The sequence below is a fragment of the Puma concolor genome, chromosome B1 (genome assembly GCF_028749965.1).
Source record: "Puma concolor isolate L17-30 chromosome B1, mPumCon1.1.hap2, whole genome shotgun sequence".
NCBI classification, from domain to species: domain Eukaryota; kingdom Metazoa; phylum Chordata; class Mammalia; order Carnivora; family Felidae; genus Puma; species Puma concolor.
This window is the reverse complement of record NC_141670.1, coordinates 161,773,047-161,797,607: the sequence shown is the minus strand read 5'-3', so window position 1 is coordinate 161,797,607 and position 24,561 is coordinate 161,773,047. Positions and strand designations below refer to the sequence as shown.

At 40.5% G+C, this 24,561-nt stretch overlaps 1 protein-coding gene across 1 annotated transcript in view; it reads right to left on the bottom strand.

Moving 5' to 3' along the window:
- The window catches only part of HOPX (HOP homeobox), a 37,536-nt gene extending 13,063 nt beyond the window's left edge, over positions 1–24,473 (bottom strand). The window contains exon 1 of the mRNA XM_086704977.1: positions 24,324–24,473. The gene's annotated coding sequence lies outside the window, so the exon portion shown is untranslated. The remainder of the gene's footprint in view (positions 1–24,323) is intronic.
- Between the last annotated feature and the right edge of the window lie 88 nt (positions 24,474–24,561).

Genomic DNA, 24,561 nt, shown 5'->3' with positions numbered 1-24,561 from the left:
CAGGGGAAGTGCCCTGCAGGTCCTCACCACGCCAGGGACTATCCAAAATGACCAAGCGGAAGAATTCCCCTCAGAAGAATCTCCAGGAAATAACAACAGCTAATGAGCTGATCAAAAAGGATTTAAATAATATAACAGAAAGTGAATTTAGAATAATAGTCATAAAATTAATCGCTGGGCTTGAAAACAGTATAGCTGACAGCAGAGAATCTCTTGCTAGAGAGATCAAGGGACTAAGGAACAGTCACGAGGAGCTGAAAAACGCTTTAAACGAAATGCATAACAAAATGGAAACCACCACGGCTCGGATTGAAGAGGCAGAGGAGAGAATAGGTGAACTAGAAGATAAACTTATGGAAAAAGAGGAAGCTGAGAAAAAGAGAGATAAAAAAAATCCAGGAGTATGAGGGGAAAATTAGAGAACTAAGTGATACACTAAAAAGAAGTAATATACGCATAATTGGTATCCCAGAGGAGGAAGAGAGAGGGAAAGGTGCTGAAGGGGTACTTGAAGAAATAATAGCTGAGAACTTCCCTGAACTGGGGAAGGAAAAAGGCATTGAAATCCAAGAGGCACAGAGAACTCCCTTCAGACGTAACTTGAATCGATCTTCTGCACGACATATCATAGTGAAAATGGCAAAATACAAGGATAAAGAGAAAATTCTGAAAGCAGCAAGGGGTTAACGTGCCCTCACATATAAAGGGAGACCTATAAGACTCGTGACTGATCTCTCTTTTGAAACTTGGCAGGCCAGAAAGAATTGGCACGAGATTTTCAGTGTGCTAGACAGAAAAAAATATGCAGCCGAGAATCCTTTATCCAGCAAGTCTGTCATTTAGAATAGAAGGAGAGATAAAGGTCTTCCCAAACAAACAAAAACTGAAGGAATTTGTCACCACTAAACCAGCCCTACAAGAGATCCTAAGGGGGACCCTGTGAGACAAAGTACCAGAGACATCACTACAAGCATAAAACATACAGACATCACAATGACTCTAAACCCATACCTTTCTATAATAACACTGAATGTAAATGGATTAAATGCGCCAACCAAAAGACATAGGGTATCAGAATGGATAAAAAAACAAGACCCATCTATTTGCTGTCTACAAGAGACTCATTTTAGACCTGAGGACACCTTTAGATTGAGAGTGAGGGGATGGAGAACTATTTATCATGCTACTGGAAGGCAAAAGAAAGCTGGAGTAGCCATACTTATATCAGACAAACTAGACTTTAAATTAAAGGCTGTAACAAGAGATGAAGAAGGACATTATATAATAGTGACAGGGTCTATCCATCAGGAAGAGCTAACAATTATAAATGTCTATGCGCCGAATACCGGAGCGCCCAAATATATAAAACAATTACTCATAAACATAAGCAACCTTATTGATAAGAATGTGGTAATTGCAGGGGACTTTAACGCCTCACTTACAGAAATGGATAGATCATCTAGACACACGGTCAATAAAGAAACAAGGGCCCTGAATGAGACATTGGATCAGATGGACTTGACAGATATATTTAGAACTCTGCATCCCAAAGCAACAGAATATACTTTCTTCTCGAGTGCACATGGAACATTCTCCAAGATAGATCATATACTGGGTCACAAAACAGCCCTTCATAAGTTTACAAGAATTGAAATCATACCATGCATACTTTCAGACCACAATGCTATGAAGCTTGAAATCAACCACAGAAAAAAGTCTGGAAAACCTCCAAAAGCATGGAGGTTAAAGAACACCCTACTAACGAATGAGTGGGTCAACCAGGCAATTAGAGAAGAAATTAAAAAATATATGGAAACAAACAAAAATGAAAATACAACAATCCAAACGCTTTGGGACACAGCGAAGGCAGTCCTGAGAGGAAAATACATTGCAATCCAGGCCTATCTCAAGAAACAAGAAAAATCCCAAATACAAAATCTAACAGCACACCTAAAGGAAATAGAAGCAGAACAGCAAAGGCAGCCTAAACCCAGCAGAAGAAGAGAAATAATAAAGATCAGAGCAGAAATAAACAATATAGAATCTAAAAAAACTGTAGAGCAGATCAACGAAACCAAGAGTTGGTTTTTTGAAAAAATAAACAAAATTGACAAACCTCTAGCCAGGCTTCTCAAAAAGAAAAGGGAGATGACCCAAATAGATAAAATCATGAATGAAAATGGAATTATTACAACCAATCCCTCAGAGATACAAACAATTATCAGGGAATACTATGAAAAATTATATGCCAACAAATTGGACAACCTGGAAGAAATGGACAAATTCCTGAACACCCACACTCTTCCAAAACTCAATCAGGAGGAAATAGAAAGCTTGAACAGACCCATAACCAGCGAAGAAATTGAATCGGTTATCAAAAATCTCCCAACAAATAAGAGTCCAGGACCAGATGGCTTCCCAGGGGAGTTCTACCAGACGTTTAAAGCAGAGATAATACCTATCCTTCTCAAGCTATTCCAAGAAATAGAAAGGGAAGGAAAACTTCCAGACTCATTCTATGAAGCCAGTATTACTTTGATTCCTAAACCAGACAGAGACCCAGTAAAAAAAGAGAACTACAGGCCAATATCCCTGATGAATATGGATGCAAAAATTCTCAATAAGATACTAGCAAATCGAATTCAACGGCATATAAAAAGAATTATTCACCATGATCAAGTGGGATTCATTCCTGGGATGCAGGGCTGGTTCAACATTCGCAAATCAATCAACGTGATACATCACATTAACAAAAAAAAAGAGATAAACCATATGATCCTGTCAATCGATGCAGAAAAGGCCTTTGACAAAATCCAGCACCCTTTCTTAATAAAAACCCTTGAGAAAGTCGGGATAGAAGGAACATACTTAAAGATCATAAAAGCCATTTATGAAAAGCCCACAGCTAACATCATCCTCAACGGGGAAAAACTGAGAGCTTTTTCCCTGAGATCAGGAACACGACAGGGATGCCCACTCTCACCTCTGTTGTTTAACATAGTGCTGGAAGTTCTAGCATCAGCAATCAGACAACAAAAGGAAATCAAAGGCATCAAAATTGGCAAAGATGAAGTCAAGCTTTCGCTTTTTGCAGATGACATGATATTATACATGGAAAATCCGATAGACTCCACCAAAAGTCTGCTAGAACTGATACATAAATTCAGCAAAGTTGCAGGATACAAAATCAATGTACAGAAATCAGTTGCATTCTTATACACTAACAATGAAGCAACAGAAAGACAAATAAAGAAACGGATCCCATTCACAATTGCACCAAGAAGCATAAAATACCTAGGAATAAATCTAACCAAAGATGTAAAGGATCTGTATGCTGAAAACTATAGAAAGCTTATGAAGGTAATTGAAGAAGATTTAAAGAAATGGAAAGACATTCCCTGCTCATGGATTGGAAGAATAAATATTGTCAAAATGTCAATACTACCCAAAGCTATCTACACATTCAATGCAATCCCAATCAAAATTGCACCAGCATTCTTCTCGAAACTAGAACAAGCAATCCTAAAATTCATATGGAACCACAAAAGGCCCCGAATAGCCAAAGTAATTTTGAAGAAGAAGACCAAAGCAGGAGGCATCACAATCCCAGACTTTCGCCTCTACTACAAAGCTGTCATCATCAAGACAGCATGGTATTGGCACAAAAACAGACACATAGACCAATGGAATAGAATAGAAACCCCAGAACTAGACCCACAAACGTATGGCCAACTCATCTTTGACAAAGCAGGAAAGAACATCCAATGGAAAAAAGACAGTCTCTTTAACAAATGGTGCTGGGAGAACTGGACAGCAACATGCAGAAGGTTGAAACTAGACCACTTTCTCACACCATTCACAAAAATAAACTCAAAATGGATAAAGGACCTGAATGTGAGGCAGGAAACCATCAAAACCTTAGAGGAGAAAGCAGGAAAAGACCTCTCTGACCTCAGCCGTAGCAATCTCTTACTCGACACATCCCCAAGGGCAAGGGAATTAAAAGCAAAAGTGAATTACTGGGACCTTATGAAGATAAAAAGCTTCTGCACAGCAAAGGAAACAAGCAACAAAACTAAAAGGCAACCAACAGAATGGGAAAAGATATTTGCAAATGACATATCGGACAAAGGGCTAGTATCCAAAATCTCTAAAGAGCTCACCAAACTCCACACCCGAAAAGCAAATAACCCAGTGAAGAAATGGGCAGAAAACATGAATAGACACTTCTCTAAAGAAGACATCCGGATGGCCAACAGGCACATGAAAAGATGAAAAGATACTCAGGTATCACCTCACGCCAGTCAGAGTGGCCAAAATGAACAAATCAGGAGACTATAGATGCTGGAGAGGATGTGGAGAAACGGGAACCCTCTTGCACTGTTGGTGGGAATGCAAATTGGTGCAGCCACTCTGGAAAGCAGTGTGGAGGTTCCTCAGAAAATTAAAAATAGACCTACCCTATGACCCAGCAATAGCACTGCTAGGAATTTATCCAAGGGACACAGGAGTACTGATGCATAGGGGCACTTGTACCCCAATGTTCATAGCAGCACTCTCAACAATAGCCAAATTATGGAAAGAGACTAAATGTCCATCAACTGATGAATGGATAAAGAAATTGTGGTTTATATACACAATGGAATACTACGTGGCAATGAGAAAAAATGAAATATGGCCTTTTGTAGCAACGTGGATGGAACTGGAGAGTGTGATGCTAAGTGAAATAAGCCATACAGAGAAAGACAGATACCATATGGTTTCACTCTTATGTGGATCCTGAGAAACTTAACAGGAACCCATGGGGGAGGGGAAGGAAAAAAAAAAAAAAAAAGAGGTTAGAGTGGGAGAGAGCCAAAGAATAAGAGACTGTTGAGAACTGAGAACAAACTAAGGGTTGATGGGGGGTGGGAGGGAGGAGAGGGTGGGTGATGGGTATTGAGGAGGGCACCTTTTGGGATGAGCACTGGGTGTTGTATGGAAACCAATTTGACAATAAATTTCATATATAAATAAAAAAAAAAAGGAATTGTGGTTTATATACACAATGGAATACTACGTGGCAATGAGAAAAAATGAAATATGGCCTTTTGTAGCAACGTGGATGGAACTGGAGAGTGTGATGCTAAGTGAAATAAGCCATACAGAGAAAGACAGATACCATATGGTTTCACTCTTGTGTGGATCCTGAGAAACTTAACAGGAACCCATGGGGGAGGGGAAGGAAAAAAAAAAAAAAGAGGTTAGAGTGGGAGAGAGCCAAAGCATAAGAGACTGTTGAGAACTGAGAACAAACTAAGGGTTGATGGGGGGTGGGAGGGAGGAGAGGGTGGGTGATGGGTATTGAGGAGGGCACCTTTTGGGATGAGCACTGGGTGTTGTATGGAAACCAATTTGACAATAAATTTCATATATAAATAAAAAAAAAAAAAAAAAAAAAGACATCCCTGATCAGACTAATGATCCATCTTGCCCAGAGTTTTATCTGTATTGGTACCAAATTACATTTTCAGGGAAAAGATGGAAGTTTTCCATCAAGTCTACCCAGAAGATTAGGGAAGTGTACACTTTTATTTTCCACTCAAAGATCATTTAGTTATCAAAAGGGTATTTGTAATATACATTTGAGTTATGAAGCATAAATTAACCCTAATGAACCCTGCTCAATTTAAGAATTAAATCATTACCAAGACTATGGAAGCTACTTGCATTGCCTTCCCAATCCCACCCTCTGGTTTATTTGCCCCTGGAGGAAATCAAAATTCTGATTTTTGTATTAATCATTCCTCTGACTTTTAAACTAGATTCTATCACTTATGTATGGATCCCTAAAAGAACATATTTGTTTTAGCTTTGTATATTTTTGAGTTGTATAAAAGTAGTATAAACTATACTATATATATTTTTTATATATACTATATTTTATATATACCATATATTTTTTATATAGTGTATATATACTATATGTAATATAGTATATAGTGTATATATATACTATATACTGTATGTAATATAGTATATAGTATATATAATATAAAATATAGTATATTTTATAGTATGTATATAATATAAAATATAGTATATTTTATAGTATGTATATACTATAAAATATAGTATATTTTATATTATATAACTATATATATTATTTTTTAAAATTTTTTTAGAGAGAGCAAGTGGGGGAGAGAGGCAAGGAGAGAGAGAGAAGGAGGGAAGGAGGAAGAGAGAGAGAGAGGGAGAGAGAGAGAGAGAGAGAGAGAGAGAGAGAGAGTCTTAAGCAGGCTCCATGCTCAGTATGGAGCCTGATGTGGGGCTTGATACCATGATCCTGGATAGTGACCTGAGCCGAAATCAAGAGTCAGACACTCAACCCACTGAGCCACCTAGGCACCCCTATACTATACATAATTATTCTGTGAATTGCTTTTTTCATCAACATGTTTTCAAGATGCATCCATATTTCTGCATGTAGAGAAGTTCATTCATATTCAGTAGTGTTTCCATCTTGTGAATATACTATATTTAGGCCCTTTCCTGCTGGTGGATATTTGGATTGTTTTCAGTTTTTTAATATTATGAACATTGCCTCTCGGAACATTTTTTCATATGCCTTCTGAAGCACATCCAAGAGGTTTCTCTAGGGTATACATGAGTGAAACAGGTCATAAGATACGTGGCTTTTAACTTTTCAACAGGATATCAACTTCTTTTCCAAAGTTGTTGAACAAGATTGTGCTCCTACAAACAGTGTCTAGCATTTCCTTTGGTCTACATCCTCATTGATACGTGTGCTGTCAAACTTATTTTTTGCCAAAATTGTTATGTATTCTTTTTATCCATGAGTAATATCTAAACCTCTCACAGCTATTTATGTTTTCATCTTGCATAAGTTCTTGGGGCTAAAAGGTTCCATATGTTTACTGTTTACTGTTTAAAAGCATTTCCTGTTCCAGCCCAGCAGGAGATTTGAAGTATTTTTTGAGAGTTTACACTCTGTCTCCAGACTAGTTTATTTCCATGGGTCACAAAAAACAATACAAAAGATGTATGGAAAACCAATTATTGTAGATTTTTTGTCTGTCTTATGCTAGAAATGTTCCTATTTTCCCTTCTACAGAGCTCCTGGAAGTCAGGACTTGATTCTGAACTTAATACAAAACAAACCAAAACAAAACAAAATAAAACATGTTAACCATATCAATTATCCACTCCCCCACCACCACCCAAAGTGAATATCAAAGTGTCTGAATGGAAACAACAGATATGGATTTTAAATGACTGAGTAGAAGAAGAAGAAAGGATGAAGGGATAGACAGGAAGTGTTAAAAAAGACTACTAGGGGGTGGATTTAAAATAGGTATAAACCTGTAAAACCAAATAATGTGCTCAAGTGTTTGGACTGCCATACCATGAGCATGGAATGCTGAGCTCCAGTTCAAAAGCAATTTGTTCTTTTGGTTTCTCTCACAATCCTCTCCTAGTAATCAGAATGGAATTAGTCCTCTTTTGCTGCTGAGAAAGGTTAACTAACTTGTCTGCAGCATTGGAGGAAGACTCAGAATTCTACTTTTAATTCTGGCTCTAGCAGTAAAGGCAGTTTGTGGGGTTGTGAGTAACAAGATCGATTTATGCCTTTAAAATATATTCTCCTTATGCTCTACTGATGTCACAGATTCTAAGATATCACTGAATCAACTATTTGCATCATTGAGCTCTAATGTGAGTCATTGTCTGTTATTTACTGAAGAACTGGAGCTGGCAGCAGCCAGTCTTTCCCAGCGTGGGACAGGCACTGCTGACCTGTTGTGGTCTCTCCAGCGTCATCCCCTTTGCTGCTACTGCAGCCTTCATGCAGACCTCCACGTGCCTCCTGGGAAAGCCTTAGTGTCTACTTAACACCAAGGTAACTCACCCCCCTCAACCTTTGTTCTGACTCCATTGTTTGAGGTGCAGATAAATTGGGGAGATTTGTTCAAGTTTGTCCATAAGATTGGAGCTCTTAAATTTTGACTCAGGGTAACAGCTTCGGGCACATGCAGAACCACCTGCCAGCTCACAATGACAAGCACGCTGTTCTCCCAGAACATGCTACACTTGACTCAATGAGGCAGGAAGACTGAGATGCCAACTTGTACTTGAGTTTCTGCCATTCCAGCTAGTGGCCAGGGGCCACACCATCCCAAGTACCTCTTATCCCCACCAAGGTTTGTCAGGCAAAGGGGTCATCAGTTTGGTTTTCGATGTTTCAGCCCTGCTCTGGGATTACATCTCTCTTGGGAGCTGGAAACCCAAGGCTTAAAAATATGAAGGGCTGCCTTCTTTTAAGTTCTGTATATCTGATGTGTGCTTTTTAAAAATTTTTTTTAACATTTTTATTTGTTTTTGAGAGACAGAGAGAGACAGAGCACGAGCAGGGGAGGGACAGAGAGAGAGGGAGACACAGAACCCAAAGCAGGCTCCAGGCTCCGAGCTGTCAGCACAGAGCTTGATGCAGGGCTCGAACCACAAACTGTGAGACCATGACCTGAGCTGAAGTCGGATGCTCAACCGACTGAGCCACCCAGGCGCCCCTGATGTGTCCTTTTATGTGTGCTTTGTGTAGTTGCTAATTCAGCTTACAACTTTCCAGGCATTCCTCTTAATTCTCTTTCTTCTTGCCTTAGAAGCCCCTCTCTTCCAGGAAACCCAGCAGAATTAAGAGCAGAATGAAATTTGAGTTAATATAGTCCTGAGGACAAGCAGTTAGAAATCCCAAATACTGACTGATGTGGGAAACAAAGGCAAAAGAAAAAATTAAATTTCCTTGCTACTTACAGCCCACTGACAAGTCTTTGAAACTGGCATAGTGACCTTCCTCTAGGAACTCAGCTGCCTGGATGTTAATACTTTGCTCAGGGCCAAAGGCAATATTAGCTTAACATTATCCCGACCTCCAAGATCCTATAAGTCTCCTTTAATATATAAAAATTCCTTTGGAAACTTCCTTTATCTCTACCCCCCAAATATATGTTAGCAATCATCCTCCAAGCATATGGCCCCCTGATATATATCTGAAGGGTCTCATGACTAAGGTTTTTATTTTTATTTACTTTTGAGAGAGAGAGACAGAGCATGAGTGGGGGAGGAGCAGAGAGAGAGGGAGACACAGACTCCAAAGCAGGGTCTAGGCTCTGAGCTATCAGCACAGAGCCCGACACAGGGCTCAAACCCACACTGTGAGATCATGACCTGAGCCGAAGTCGGACACCCAACCAACGGAGCCACCCAGGTGCCCCTCATGACTAAGGTTTTATTAAACAGTAATACATGACCTTTTCTTAACAACAGCTAACTCCCTCAAGGTCCTGGAAAACTTGCTTCCAAAATTTCTTAGAGACCTAATGCTATCCCTAACCCCCTCCCAACTTGAAAGTATATAATTAATCATTTGTCACAACCCCAGTACAGCTCTTTCTGCCCACAGGTCCTGTCCCTGTGCTTTAATAAAACTGTGTTTTTGCACACAAGACATCTCAAGAATTCTTTCTTGGCCATCGGTTCTGAACCCCAACATTTCCACATCACTGATCATTCAAAACATCACTTTGCCGAGCCTCCATTTCTTTCATGTAAAGAAGGGATATAGTAACACACACCTTCACCTAGCTCACAGCTTTGTTGTAAAGTTCATATGATATTATTGTAGGGAAGTATTCCTAAACTATAAAGTGCTTGCTTATGGAAGATATTGTTCTTTAAATAACTGTGAGCTAGGCGTTCAGTGGAGTGTCTCTTGGGTGGCAAGTTGGTAAGAACAGTTTATAAGTTTCACTCTTTCTGAGTTGCAATTTCTTTTTATTTTTTTAAAGTTTATTTTGAGAGAGAGAGCACATTCATGAGTGAGTGGGGGAGAGGCAGAGAGAGTGAGAGAGAGGAAATCACAAACAGGCTCTGCACTGACAGCCCAATGCTGGGCTTGAACTCACAAACTGTGAGAACTCACAACTGAGCCAAAGTTGAACACTTAACCTATTGAGCCAATTTCTTTTAAAAATTTTTCTGGAATGGTAAAGCACAAGGGTTGAAATCAGAACCTTAAACACACACACACACACACACACACACACACACACACACACACACACAGCAAAACCTGTCTATATTGCTCCATCATAAGATGTATCTCTGGATGGAAGTTTTCAAAACTAACGAGGTGGGGATAGAAGGGTGGAGGATGTCATATCTTAAGCATGTTTTCTCATTAGCATTTCTACATTGTGCGTTGATTTGCATTTAGTTGTTGGTTTTTTTTTTTTTTTTTTTTTTTTGCTCATCTCACCACCACTTCTCAATTTATCCTTTCATCTATTAATGAGGAAGCATTAATAGATCAGAAGATGAGTAGCGAGGAGTTAAATATAAGTAGGAACAAATACTCTATGAGTTGGTGGGTAGATTTTTCTAGGCTGTGTTGGCGTAAGAGAATAATGACTAAATTGAAATCATTTTAAAATAATTTGAGGGCACCTGGGTGGCTCAGTCAGTTAAGTGTCTGACTCTTGATTTCCGCTCACCTCATGATCTCACAGTTCATGAGTTTGAGTCCTGCGTCGTGCTGTGTGCTGACATCATGGAGCCTGCTTGGGATTTTCTCTCTCTCTTCTGCCCTTTCCCCATGTGCACATGCTCTGTCTCTCTCGAAATAAATAAATAAACTTAAAAAAAATAATTTGTTCCTGGGCCTGTCTTCCCCACTAAATTATATGCTCTTCTGTGGGGGGGGGGGGGGTATGTCATCTCTTAAACATTTATATCTCTCCAGCATTCATTAGGAGTATCTGGCACTTAATAGGGCTCATTATTTGCTGACCTGAACTTAACCAATTGGCATCTGGCATGACTTGATTTAGGACATAAGTTGGAAAAACACTGTTTTGTATTTTCAACAACCAGGACTGACCATGTTCAAAACCAAAACATTACATTGGAAAAAAATAACTTTCCAGCCTTCTAATCTTTTGGTCCTTACTGCCTGAAACAGCATGGAGTAGATTCCTATCTTTTGAATTGTATACAGAAATCTCATCCCTGCTGCAACAATAACAACATATTTATTGATCAATTACTATGTGCCTGGCATAGTCCTACATCTTAGATGCATTAACTCATATAATCATCAGAGGAAGCAGCATTATGGGATAGGCACTCTTACTGTCTCCATTTTATACATGTAGAAACTGATGTAAATGGAAACTTCTATACCTTTCCCAAGGAGATGTATATAACTTTCCCCAAATACAAATGTAGTGAGTAGTAGAGCAGGGATTCAAACCCAGAATGTCTAGCTTCTGCATCTGTGTTCTTAGCCACTACACTGTATTTCCTCTCTGCATTAAGTAGCCATGTAGACCAAAGAACCTTGATGGTGGTTGTGGAAAGAGGAGCAGTAAAGCCAGGTGGTACCTCCTGGGACAAAAGTAAGGCAGTGCCCTGTGTCTACCCTGGCTTCCCTGTGGGGTGGAGCCAGCCTGGCAGCAATGTCTCCCTCCCTGTGACATGTTTCGAAACCTTGGTGACCAACATGGCTCTGACCCAGTTAAATGGATTAGTGATCTCAGTTAATACCAGCAGCACGACCAACCAGGCTGGCTTTCTTTTCCACACATGCTCTTCTTTAATTGGTACAGACATAAATTGAAAGATGACATTATGTGAATAATATAGTGTACAAATGAATAGTTTTTGGCATCTGACAGGATGGAATATAAAGGTTGGCTTCAACCAGGCCAGCTGGATCTTAGTGACTATTGCTGCTACCTAATTGCTAGATTTACAGTGTCACATTGAATTGATTAAGGTATCTCCTGAAGCTGTTGTTGAAACAAGTTCCTCAGTTGTCTAGACTTTCTACAGCTACTTATAGAAAATAGCAAGATATTATAAAGAGATATTGGAGGCAGTAGTGGGGGCGGGTGTGGGGAGTGTCTGTGAATGACTTCCAGCAGTGAATTAATCATTAACCCTGCACATACAATTCTTTGTGTACACATTGACTTCTTTTCATTGGTAGCCCAACTCATATTCTAAGTCAAAGCTTTGTATGTAGAAACATGGGGAAATAGTTCAAGATAATAATAAAACCTCAGACTTTTTTGTGATATGAAATAAGCAGAATATTGGTCTACCTCCTTCTAAATAAATGGGCAGAGGGCCTGGGTGGCTCAGTCAGTTGAGCATCTGATTCTTGATTTTGGCTCAGGTCATGATCTCATGGTTCATGGGATCAAACCCTGTGACGGGCTCTATGCTGACAGCATGGAGCTTGCTTGGAGTCCTCTCTCTCTCTCCCCCCACCCCAATAAATAAATAAGCTTTAAAAAGAAAGAAAGAAAGAAATGGGCAAATGAAAGAAGGCAACCCCATTTCTGTAATCTCCTTATAGAAGATCTCCATATTGTAAACAGATTGCTTTTCCAAAAGTCAATCTCTACCATGATTGTTACAAACTCAGAAGAAATTTTCTCTAGACAGAACATGATAAATTGTAGGTAGAACTCCAGGCTAACCCACAAGAGGGAGTGTAACTAAAATGCTACATATTTGTTACAGAAGAAAAGTAGAAAATAATCCTGTTGAAATATCTTCAAGAAGTTTCATAAGATATCATTTCACTTTGAAAGCAAATACTTAAGAAAAAGCAGTTTTAATTAAGATTTGGCTTACAGAAATGAGGTTCTGTGCAGATACCGAAGGGGTTTTCAGGAAACTTTGAGGAAGTTAGAGGTTTATAGCACAACCCTGATGTATCTCAAGTATCCAGAATAGTCCCAGACACATTGTTGGGTGTGCAGTGAATACATATTGAGTGCCTGCTGGTTGAACTTTATTTTCACTTCAGGAACTATGACTTTCCCATCTCTTATAAAGGCACAGTCATTAGAGCTATATTCATGTCATAGGTGAAATAAAGAAGGGGAAAGAGGACAAAGGGGAATGTTGAGAAGCACTGATGTGACATGTAGGTTACCTGAGACATAATTAATGATCAATAAAGAAAAACCCAGAGATTACTTTGCATGGTCCTCTCCTCATCCTTTTACCCAAGGCAAAATAAAGAAGGGGATAGGAAAAGTTTTGTGCCTTGCATTTCCTGGGCCAGCCACCAAAAGGTGCTGTCAGACAAGAACAGTTGAGTTGCTGGCCAGAGCTCTTTGCAGGTGGGAGGAGAAAGAGAGAAGCCGAAATAAGATTCTTTTGAGTGTATAGCCTTAGTTAGAGAGGGAGTGTTGTATATCTTTAATGGATTATATGTAGAGGATATATTTTAAATCTTCATTAATGAATGAAAATATTAAACTGGTATAGGATATTGGAAAGAGCACTGGGCAAAGAGTCAGACCTGCATTTCAACTTTTAGCTCCTCTACTTAATAGTCACATCACCTTGGCTGAGTTTCATTTTTTTAAAACTTACTTCTCTTTTCTGCAAAATGTGGGGAAAAACTTTCTTCCTTTTCTATTTACTGTAATTGTGATTCAGTGAGATTCTGCTCAAGAAACAACTTAGAAGACTGTAAAATGACATTTATATTTCCAAAAGTGTAATGATTTATTCACCCAGGAAAGTGAAGATGTTGGGCCAGGTGACCTCTGAGATCATTTCTCCTCTGAAATTCTGATGATCAGCACGGCCTGGTTTAAATTATCATGTTATTCTTTTTTTTTTTTTTTTTTTTTTTAATTTTTTTTTTTCAATGTTTATTTATTTTTGGGACAGAGAGAGACAGAGCATGAACGGGGGAGGGGCAGAGAGAGAGGGAGACACAGAATCAGAAACAGGCTCCAGGCTCTGAGCCATCAGCCCAGAGCCCGACGCGGGGCTCGAACTCACGAACCGCGAGATCGTGACCTGGCTGAAGTCGGCCGCTTAACCGACTGCGCCACCCAGGCGCCCCATCATGTTATTCTTCATCAACAGTTTACTAATGTCACTGACCCAAGAAAGAGGAATGCTGTGGCCCATTACAGGCTATGCCCCTGGTTTGCTGAACAGTTTGTGCCTGGATTCTACTTCAAAGGACAACTGAGGAGCCCATGAAACATTTTGAACCAAGGTGCTTTTTTAATATTCAGCCTATCTGTTAAATTAACGTGACCACACAATTTGCCATCTAACCTAGAACACATATGTGTAAAAGGAGTGCTGTGAGTAATTACATCAAGGCAACAGCATACCTCAAGTGTCCCAGGCAAACCTGGATACTGGTCCCCTTATATGTAAAATGTTAAACGTCTCACTTAAGTGAGGGATAGTAAAAACATTCCTGTTGAATTTAGGTATCTGTACTGTTGTTACAGATAAGCAAGATGCAGTTCTGTTAGAATCTTAGAAGACAGAAACATACATACCTAACCATGGTAATGAACAGAAGGCTGCGTTTTGCTCTTAAGAAAACCTATTGTTGCAGCTTTGTGGTTAAAAATAAGAGGATACACTACAGTTTCAAATTTCCTGACATTTCCTTTTTATTCCAGTTTGAATGGGTAGGATACAAATTTGTCTGATGGGGTGAATATGCTGGGGCCTCTGCCTGCTTTGGGTATTGTTACTATGGTTGTGCTAATGCTTAGTAAGTGTGAATGTTCATTACATCTCAAACAAAGTTTGGCCCTATGATCAAATATAAACAAAGGAACAAATACGGCTTGCACTAGAGATTTCCACCAGGCACAGCCATGTGCTCAGAGCTTTTCAAACCAGATAATCCAGGAGGGGAGAGACTTGTGAAGTAAATTGAATTATCAAATCTCTTTGAAAATGTCTGATGCCCTAATGCACCAGAAATCAGACAAATAGATTTCTGCTAAGGCAGTGGGCAGAGGGAATCTCAATGTTTTCTAAAGAAAACTATTAAACATAAAGAGAAAGTTACACTACTAAGGTTAGAAGCAAATAACAAAAAGATTAACTTTCTAAACAGTTTGTGGACAGGAAAAATGGCACAAGTAAGTCAAAATGGAAGATAATAAATATGCTTTTTATGTGTTAAGTTATTTTATTCATTTGTGGTAACTTATTTGGCTTCCTAATTCTGTTTGATTTAGAACATTAATTAAATTAATTAGATGAATAGGCTTCAGGGTAGGGAGATGTATGTTTGTTACATAGAAGAGGAGGGGTGCTCAAAAATTTAAACACTGATGATAAAAATCATTCTGGTATTTTGTTTATTTATTTTGAGAGAGAGAGAGAGAGTGAGAGAGCATGCGTGTGTACAAGTGGGGGAGGGACAGTGAGAGAGAATCCCAAGCAAATTTCACAAACCAGGAGATCATGACCTGAGCTAAAATCAAGAGTCTGACACTTAACCAACTGAGCCACGTAGGTACCCTGAAATCAGTCCGGTATTTAAAATATCTAATACAGTGAAGGGCACCTGGGTGGCTCAGTTGGTTAAGCATTGGACTCTTGATTTCAGCTCAGGTCTTGATCTCAGGGTCATGAGTTCAAGCTCTGTGTTGGACTCTGTGCTGAGTGTTAAGCCTATTTAAAACACACACACACACACACACACACACACACACACACACAAAGGTTCATACCACGAAGCCACACACAGATAACTGAGAATCAAGTAGAATTGTCCTATTGCTCTGTAGCCATTTAGTCACTTTAGATTTTTTTTTTTTTCTGAAGAGGTTCTTATTTCTAGTGCCTGACTCTGAAAAGGGGCTGTCCATTTGTAATTCTGGGGACATTTCACCATGATTAATTTTTTGAAAATGTGTACCAGGTTCTACGATATTTTTGCCTGAGCCCTAATTACATAACAAGGAACAATAATTAGGGAGTTTCATGGTATTGCACATGTAGGCCTCTGTAACCTGTCTAATGCAAGCAGCTATAACTTCCTCAGGTTATTTGTACATTTTGAAATGTCTAGAAAAGACTCTGAAGAATGGAATTATCTCCTTGTGCAAACCTACTGGAATCAATTATTTTTTTAATGGTCCAACCGCCATTCTTATTTTATGACTGTAATTAGGTAATGAATAAAATGACATGCTCTTGGTACTTTCTGGAGCTCCAAAGTATGCCAAAGTCCAACCATTCATGCTGCTTGTTGCCATGCAACTCAATTATATAGCCCTTATTTTTTTACCCAGTTGAGTTGTTTTTATGAACAGGTGTTCAACTAATGGGACAAACAGAGGGTGTGCGGCTACAGCCTTCTCATTAACATCACAAAATAATTGAAAAAAACAGATACTCCAGAAAGTCCATCTCAGGGGATAACTCTGAATCTAAAGTAGATCGTTTCTCTGAGCATTAGACATGATGATGCAGAAAGGCTGGATGGAACTTCAGAAGACCCACATTCTGCTTCCAGCAATGTCACTTAAATCACCAAGTGACTTTGGATAACTCGGTTGCTTTGAACCTCCATTTCTTCGCCTACAATTGAAGCTCTCCCTACCTACCTATAATAATCCTACCCCTACCTATCTCACAGGTTTTTTTGTAGGATTCAATCAGATGGATTATGTTTATGAATAGCACTATAAATTATAAACACTATATAAATACAATGTATCATTATTAAGGTTCTAATCCCTATCCTGGTGATTCAGGATCTAATGTCTGGCAACTGTGTTTTGCCGGATCTAATGTCTGGCAACTGAGTGCCATCAGGTTTTGCAATCATTAAAATATCAAGATTGAGCCCTGCAAGGGGCTCCTTACTGACAGCATGGAGTCTACTCGGGATTCTCTCTCTCCCTCTTTCTCTGCTCCTCCCCTGCTCATGCTCTCTTTCTCTCTCTCTCTCAAAAAAAATAAACATTTAAAATATCAAACCATTTTAGGGGTGCCTGGGTGGCTTAGTCGGTTGAGCATTCAATTCTTGATCTTGGCTCAGGTCATGATCTCGAAGTTTGTGGGTTTGAGCCCGACATCTGTGCTGTCAGCATGGAGCCTGCGTGGGATTCTGTCTTTTCCCCACCCTGCCCCTCTCCTACTTACACATGTGTGCCGGCTCTCTCTCTCTCTCAAAATAAATAAATAAACTTTAAAAAATAGCAAAACAGTTTAGAAATTTTACTCAACCTTATGACTAACATGATTTCTTAGAACATTGCATTTGCTTTGTCCAGGTAATCAATGACCAATATAGAGAAATAAAATGCTTCCAGAATTGACTAGCCCAAGTTGAAGAAAATGACATTGAGAAGGGGAGATCACTGAAGATCACACTCTTTAAGTTCCAGAATATTATTTCAGTCTCTTATTAAAGTCTTAATAAATTACTAAGGAACTCAGAAAAGCTTCTAAATATTTGAAATACTAGATTAGACCTCGTGAGATCATGTGTCTTCATATCTTATGGACAATTCAGTATTCCACATTGCTTAAAGAAAACATAGGTCATCTAGCCTACCCCTTTCCCTTCCCCTGCTCCCCATCAACCAGATCTAAAGGGTATTCAACTATACATATGAGTATATTCATTATGGCATGCTTTGTGAGAACTGGAGACAACAGAAATGTCCAGAGGATTCGATAAGCAAAGAGTGCATATAAATAAGAAACCAATAAAAAGCAGTTAGAAACAATGCATTAGAAATATTAGAAATATAATCGGCAACATAGGTAGATCTTAAGAATATGGTGTCAAGAGCAAGAAAGAGGGTGAATGAGAGAAAAAATAGAATGAGATGTAAAACCTAAGAACCTAAGAAGGGTCTTGCGTGTACTACGAATTAAGGAATACGTTAACATGAGCCTCAAAACAAAACAAAGACTTTAAAAATTAAAGGGTTATTTGACTGCCCCATCTTTCAGACCTTACCTGTATAATTCTTTCTAAGGTATTTTTTTGCATAATGAGGGACTACTTCCTGACTCACTCAATACCCTTCATGCTGCAGCCCCCACCAATATGTGGGCTTGGTTTGTCTACTCTCAGCTGTCCAGGTGAATGGCTGATGGTTGACCTCCATGACCACCCTCCATGCTTTTCAACACCATCATCAAATCGGTTTCTAGTCTTGTCCAAGTTAAATAACATCAGGCCCTTTTGCCCCTCCTTATGGATTTGGTTTTATTATTATTTAGTCATCTAGGAGTTTTTCTGAGCTAGTTCCAAGGACTCTCCTCCTTTTTAAATTGTGGAACCTGAACCGGATATAATGTTAATGAAAGAGGAGAGGACCTCCCACTTTCTCCAGTCCTGCTTCATACACACCAGTGCCAGCCATCTCCAAAGGATGCTGTTCTACCCCCCAGAAGGAGCACGAAGAATACATAATAAAGGGTTAGACACTTACAGGCATAAGTAAAATTAAATTAAAGTTCTTTTCTAAAATATATTTCACTCCTGGGAACCAGTAGACTAGAAATTTGGAAAGGAGTGAGGGGATATAAGAGCTAGGGACATTGTTTATATACGTTTTCTTAGGGAGAAACCACACAGGAAGGAAATGAAAGTACATCAGTGAAGACTAGACTATCTAAGCAGATCTGTCATTTCCTTAAGAATTCCAGGAAACTTCCATCGTGATCCTCTAGATCTACTGGCTAGAATGACAGCTATTAGTTTTGTACCCAGTATATACTAAGAGATTAGAACAGATCAGTGTCTGCTTTAGATTGTTTCTGGTTTTGTTTTAACATCAAAGTACAGAGTAGTTCTGAAAGATCTGGCTGGGTTTTCATGTTTGGTCACATTGTATCAAAACTTCCAGAAGCAAATTATAATAAGTTATATGAGGGTGGGTAAAAATTAACTTCTCTATTTTTAAAAGAGTTTCTATCATTATCCAAACATGGCCATAAGCTAACATTAGACCCTGAAGCAAATAGAGTAACTTGACCTTGTGATGAACAATCCCCTGAACCCCTAGCATTCATGTTGAACTTCTCTTTGGCAAGCCAGTATAAATCTACCAGCTCTCCGTCTGGGCTGTACAGATACAGTGCTTCCCACAGGGAACCTGAGTCACAGAGGGAGTGAGTGACTTGGCAGAGAGGCCAGAATGAGGTGTGGGGAGGCCTGGGTTCCAGACCCAGCTCAGCCACCAACTAATCCTGAGATGCAGGACAACTCACTTTACTCTTGATCTTTCATGTATTGTATTCACATATAGTTTATTGCTCAGGCCAAGTCTTTTTTAAAGTGAAAGGGGTGTTATTAATAATCCACTGGGACAACTGATATTTCCGGCTCCCTCTGGCTTTAAAATTCCATTACAGGGGCGCCTGGGTGGCGCAGTCGGTTAAGCGTCCGACTTCAGCCAGGTCACGATCTCGCGGTCCGTGAGTTCGAGCCCCGCGTCGGGCTCTGGGCTGATGGCTCGGAGCCTGGAGCCTGTTTCCGATTCTGTGTCTCCCTCTCTCTCTCTCTGCCCCTCCCCCGTTCATGCTCTGTCTCTCTCTGTCCCAAAAATAAATAAAAAAACGTGGAAAAAAAAATTAAAATTCCATTACAGCTGAATTAGAGCTGAAAATAGGACCCAGGTTCCTGAACATGAGACCCGTCTTCTGCTCCCCAGGCCAGGCTGTCCTCCGCAGGACTTGTTTACACAGGGATTCTGTGAAAGAGTGTTCAACATATCGCTTGAAGATTGATGAAGGGAGTTTCCCAGCAAATAGAAAGGATGGGCTGACTTGTACCTGTTTGGTCATGTATCCACACACCCGAACCCCATGTATGTTCAGAAACAACAGTACTGGGATGCCAAATCCACATCAGGGGCATTGAAAGGTAGAGCGGTCAAGGGAGCCAGGGCCAGGAAGAGAGCAGGTGCACCACCCCCCTGCATCAGGAGAAGCCCTCTTTTTGCAGCCTCAAGCCAGGTCTCCACCAGCCTGCCCAAGGCGAGCAGACAGGATGGGGGACGGGTGTGGTCCAGGGGCTGCCTCGGGATCCTCAGGTGCTGGTTTTTAAGTAGACAGGATAGTACTTTATAAATCACTGTGGGCCATATGCCACCCTTCTGCCAACAACTTCATGTTTGCATACTTCTGTTGACCATCCCCATTCACTTGGCTTTTTAAAAGTTTGAGGAAGCCATCGACAGCATCTAAAAATTAATCTGGGTTAGGTCATGACACAGGCTTAAAAAAAATGTCCAAGTGAACTAAGCCATTCCACACTAAGAGGATTTGTGAAAACAAAGGTGAAATGTTCAAAGAAAACCCATCCAAAGAAGCCAAAAATTCTGTCACTGTTATACAAAGCTATTTTACCAGTTGTGCAATCATGCCACTCATTTAAAAAAAAAAATTATTTTTGGTGAAACTCTGAATGGCAAGAGGAGGAAACATCAGGCTTCCAAACAACAGCATTGGACCAGTGTTGGCAGCCACCCTGATGCCAATAGCCTAATCCTTTCCCCTGAGCTTGAGTGCCCCGTGTCTCCCCGTCTCCCAGGAGTCAGGATGGTGCTTACCTTCTCCCTCCTCACCTTGCTGCATCACTCACAGATGAAGCCAGAGAGCTCTGGACTCCTGGCTGCCTGCAGACTCTGTTTCCCCAGAGGAAGGTTAATTACATACCTGGCCACACCCCTCTTTAGGGACAAGATGTACCACATGCAGCTGCCACTTGCCAGCAAGAGCTTTCCAATTTCAGCTTTCCTAATGGAAGAAAGGGCTATGGAGGACCCAGAGTTACAGGAACTGAGGGCGCCTCTTGCCTCAGGCTGCAGTACTGAGTCCCCAAGGAAGGAGGCCCTTGTCCCTAAGGCTAGGCAAGCTGCCCTGCCAGTGCCAGCCTTCCATGCAGAAGAGGAACTAGGTAATAATTATAAAGCCCTGTGAGCAGAATTTCTTGACATTTTATCTCCACTGTAGTGTCTTTAAGGTGGCTCTCTGTTTCCCAGAAAGATAAATGCTGCCATCTCCAATGAGCACAAAATGCAGTGAACAAAGAATAGACAAATTCAGGAAAAGCATTCTGTGAGGCCCCACAGTCTGTAGGGAATTCCCTAAGGGATGTGATTTGAGGAATTCTACGGCAAACCCCCAATCTTGGTATATTTTCCCCCATCAGGTTGCTTGGAAATTTTTAGGGATTATATATTTCGCCTAAAACTTTGATTCTCCTGATTGCCCCAAATGGTAATTATGTTTATATAACATTTCAAAGAATTCCCAGATATGTTATCTTGCTAGAATCTAGTTAATATACTGGGGGGTGAGGAGGACATAACTCATTAAAACAATTATTGTGTATTAACATCATAACTTTAATTAGTTTTCCAGAGATGGATAAGCAAAGCCCCAAGGGGATGAGACCCTGGAAATCAGACATGTTTGGATGAGAAGGGAGCTGAGAAACCACCTAAAACCTGGCTAGCTGGCCCAGGCAGAGCAGGTGAGATGTGTGGTCCCATGGGCACCCCTGCACCCACACAGGAGCCAAGGTGAGAGACAGACAGAACAGTAGTAGCCACGAAGACAAACTTCACCCACTCACGCTTCTGCCTGGGGCCAACCTGGAAACCACAATGAAGAGCCCCTGTAGTGCCAGATAGACTCGTCCCAACGCTGAGATCTGTGCCAGTTTCTAAAGTAACAACTTGCCCCTGTCCCCCACAGAGCGCCTGGTGCCATCTGCTGAGATTCTTTCAGTAAGTATTATCTGGCTTATACCAGATATTTTTGAGGGAACAAAAGGAAGCTTTCGTTTTGAAACATCCCTTCTCACGTGTTAGCACAGTCCTTAAATAATGCACCTTTGAGGTTCTGAGTAATTCTTCCTGCTGTCAGCCCTGAGCGTGTCTGGATGCCAAGAATTTGCTTGAAATGCACGGGATGCCCTATCCTACCTTGAGCTGAAAATGTGGTTTTGAGGACCCAGTAGCGTTGAGATCCTGTTGCTGTCCTCCCTGGGTTCTGGGACCCAGTGGCTGTGTGGTCAGGGGCAAACCCACCCTCTCTCTGGGCTTCTCTGTCCTCCTGTGTCAGGGAGGAGTTTGGATTTGACTGCTTCTCATTCCTGGCTGCACATTAGAATCACTTTAAAAAACAATGCCAGGACTGCGCACCCAGGAATCCTTACTTAATTGGTTGGGGTGTGGCCAGTCCTGAGTATTTTTAAAAACAGTTTTCCAGGTCTGCAATTGCTGAGTTAAATGATCTCTGGAAACTTCCAGGTTCTATAAAAGTCCAAAATCCTGATAGTCTTGTCCTCCATTGTATTTATTGAATTAATTTTTTCCCAGACATATTTTTTTTTTAATTTTCAGTATGTTACATAGGCTAATTTTTAGAAATACCTTTAATCATATACAAATGATATATTATTAAAGTATTGTTTGTTGGGGTATAATGGCATATAATACTGCATGTGTCTAAAATATACGATCTGATATATTTTCACATATAAGTAATAGTTACCACAATCACAATAGTGAACATACCCATCACCCCCAAAGTTTTCCATGCCCCTTGGTGATCCTCTTACCCCTTTTCTCTCCCATCCTCTTCCCCAGGTAACCACTGATCTGCTTTCTGTTACTATAGTTTGCATTTTCTATCATTTCATACCAGTGGAATCATACAATATGTACTATTTTTCACTTGGCTTCTTTTTTAAAAATATTTTTTTTATATTTTAGATAGAGAGAGACTGAGCACAAGTGGGTGAGGGGCAGAGAGAGAAGGAGACACAGAATCCGAAGCAGGCTCCAGGCTCTGAACTGTCAGCACAGAGCCTGACACAGGGCTCAAACTCACAAATTGTGAGATCATGACCTGAGCCGAAGTCGGACGCTCAACCAACAGAGCCACCCAGGCGCCCCTCGCCTGGCTTCTTATTATGTCCTTATACTTCAGATATCAAGCTTTTTGAGAACAGGATCCACCTTTTATTTCTTTTCTCTTCCTCCAGGATCCCAACTTATCTTTGCCCCAAGAAACCCTTTAGCCATTATTTGCTTGATGGGAATCAGACCTTTATGACCTTAGAAGTGAGCTTCAGTTTGGTGTCCAACCCCCTGCTGCTTCTCTGTACGTTCCTAGTCAGCAGCTTCAGCTCAGTGTAAAAATAATGCATTAGCTTAAATGCATTCATTTGGGGTGCGTGGCGTTCTAGGGCTCCAGAAAATGAGTGTTGTGTGTCAAGGTATGTGTTGAGGCAGGGGCAACTACCTGGGCAAGGTCCTTGGCTTTCACCGATTCTTAATCACTAGATTTTTTTTTTTTTTTTTTTTCAGAGAGAGAAGAGAAAGAGAGAGAGAGACCGGGGTGGGGAGGGGCAGAAAGAGAGTGGAGCTTGACTTGGGGCTCAATCTCACTACCCCGAGATCATGATCCCAAGATCACCTGAAATTGGACACCCAACTGACTGTGCCACCCAGGCACCCCACCAGATTCTTGACCCAAAAGGAGGAACTATAGAATTTATGTCATGCTTTAGTTCTATTATAATCCTATATATATTTTACAAATATGATGTCTAATCGTAACTCCTCTACGTCTGTCCCCTCTCCTCCCTAGCCCCTCTCCTTTGTTTTGTTCTCTGCCTGCTCTGATTATACTCTCCCTCCTTTGCTAAAGATCCAATAGGCCTGTTGAGTGGCAGTGCAGCTCCACAGGAACTTTTTGCCTGGCCCTTCTCTTTAAGACCTTCTCACCTAAGTCATGTGGAGTGTTGTGCCTCTTTAGTCAATGATTCTTATTCCCCTTTGTTTAGCGCATTCCCCGAATACCTGGATACCCATTGTGCTCAAATATCACAAACCTATATTTCCTCAAAACCCAGAGCATGGGATTCCTTTTTACCTTAAGCAAGATCAGTGTTTGCATTGTTGTAAATTAGTATTATAAGAACCGGACCTAACAAGAAATAGCACTGCAAATTCACAATTGAACCACCTCTACTTAATCCAGAGATAGCCCCTCTTATCCCCCTATATAAAACACACAAAAAAATTTTAATAATACTGTGTCTGATTTTAGACTGAGATGAATAATAGCAACATCAGCTTCTAAATGATAAATCCCTATGTATCTGGCACAGTCACACAAACAGTGGTTTCCAAGTGGCTTCCAGAGATAGGAGAGAGCAAGAAAAACATCTTACCTTCTGGCCAAAAGGCCAAAATGGACTCTACCTTGCTCCAAGTCCACCTCAACCCCTTGCATGTTTGCAAGGGTCTGATATACTACACCCAGCAATGTTCTCTGGCTCCCTGCTTGGGACTAACTCTTAACTTTTATTCTCCCTTTCACCTCTATGCTTCCCCAGCAGAATAGTGACTATGGGAACTATAACATTTCAGTCCAGTTTCTACACAATCTCATTCCTCTGCAATAAAGGCAAACCTCTGAAAGTTACTTACGTGGCAGTGGCAAAGACAAGCCCTGGATTTGGAAGCTGAGTTTGCTGATGCCAGCCCGCTTAAATAGCTGGGTTGGCTGACGCAGGCTGTTGATAGCACGTTTATTTACGCCTGTGAGTGCACGCTCAAGCAAGGACCTGAAAAACCTGCGGTGTGGGCAGGAGGAAGGCAGCTGAAAGTATGCCGAAGTTACATCTCTCCTGGTTATTCAAGTTTGATATGCAGGCGGTGACTTCTG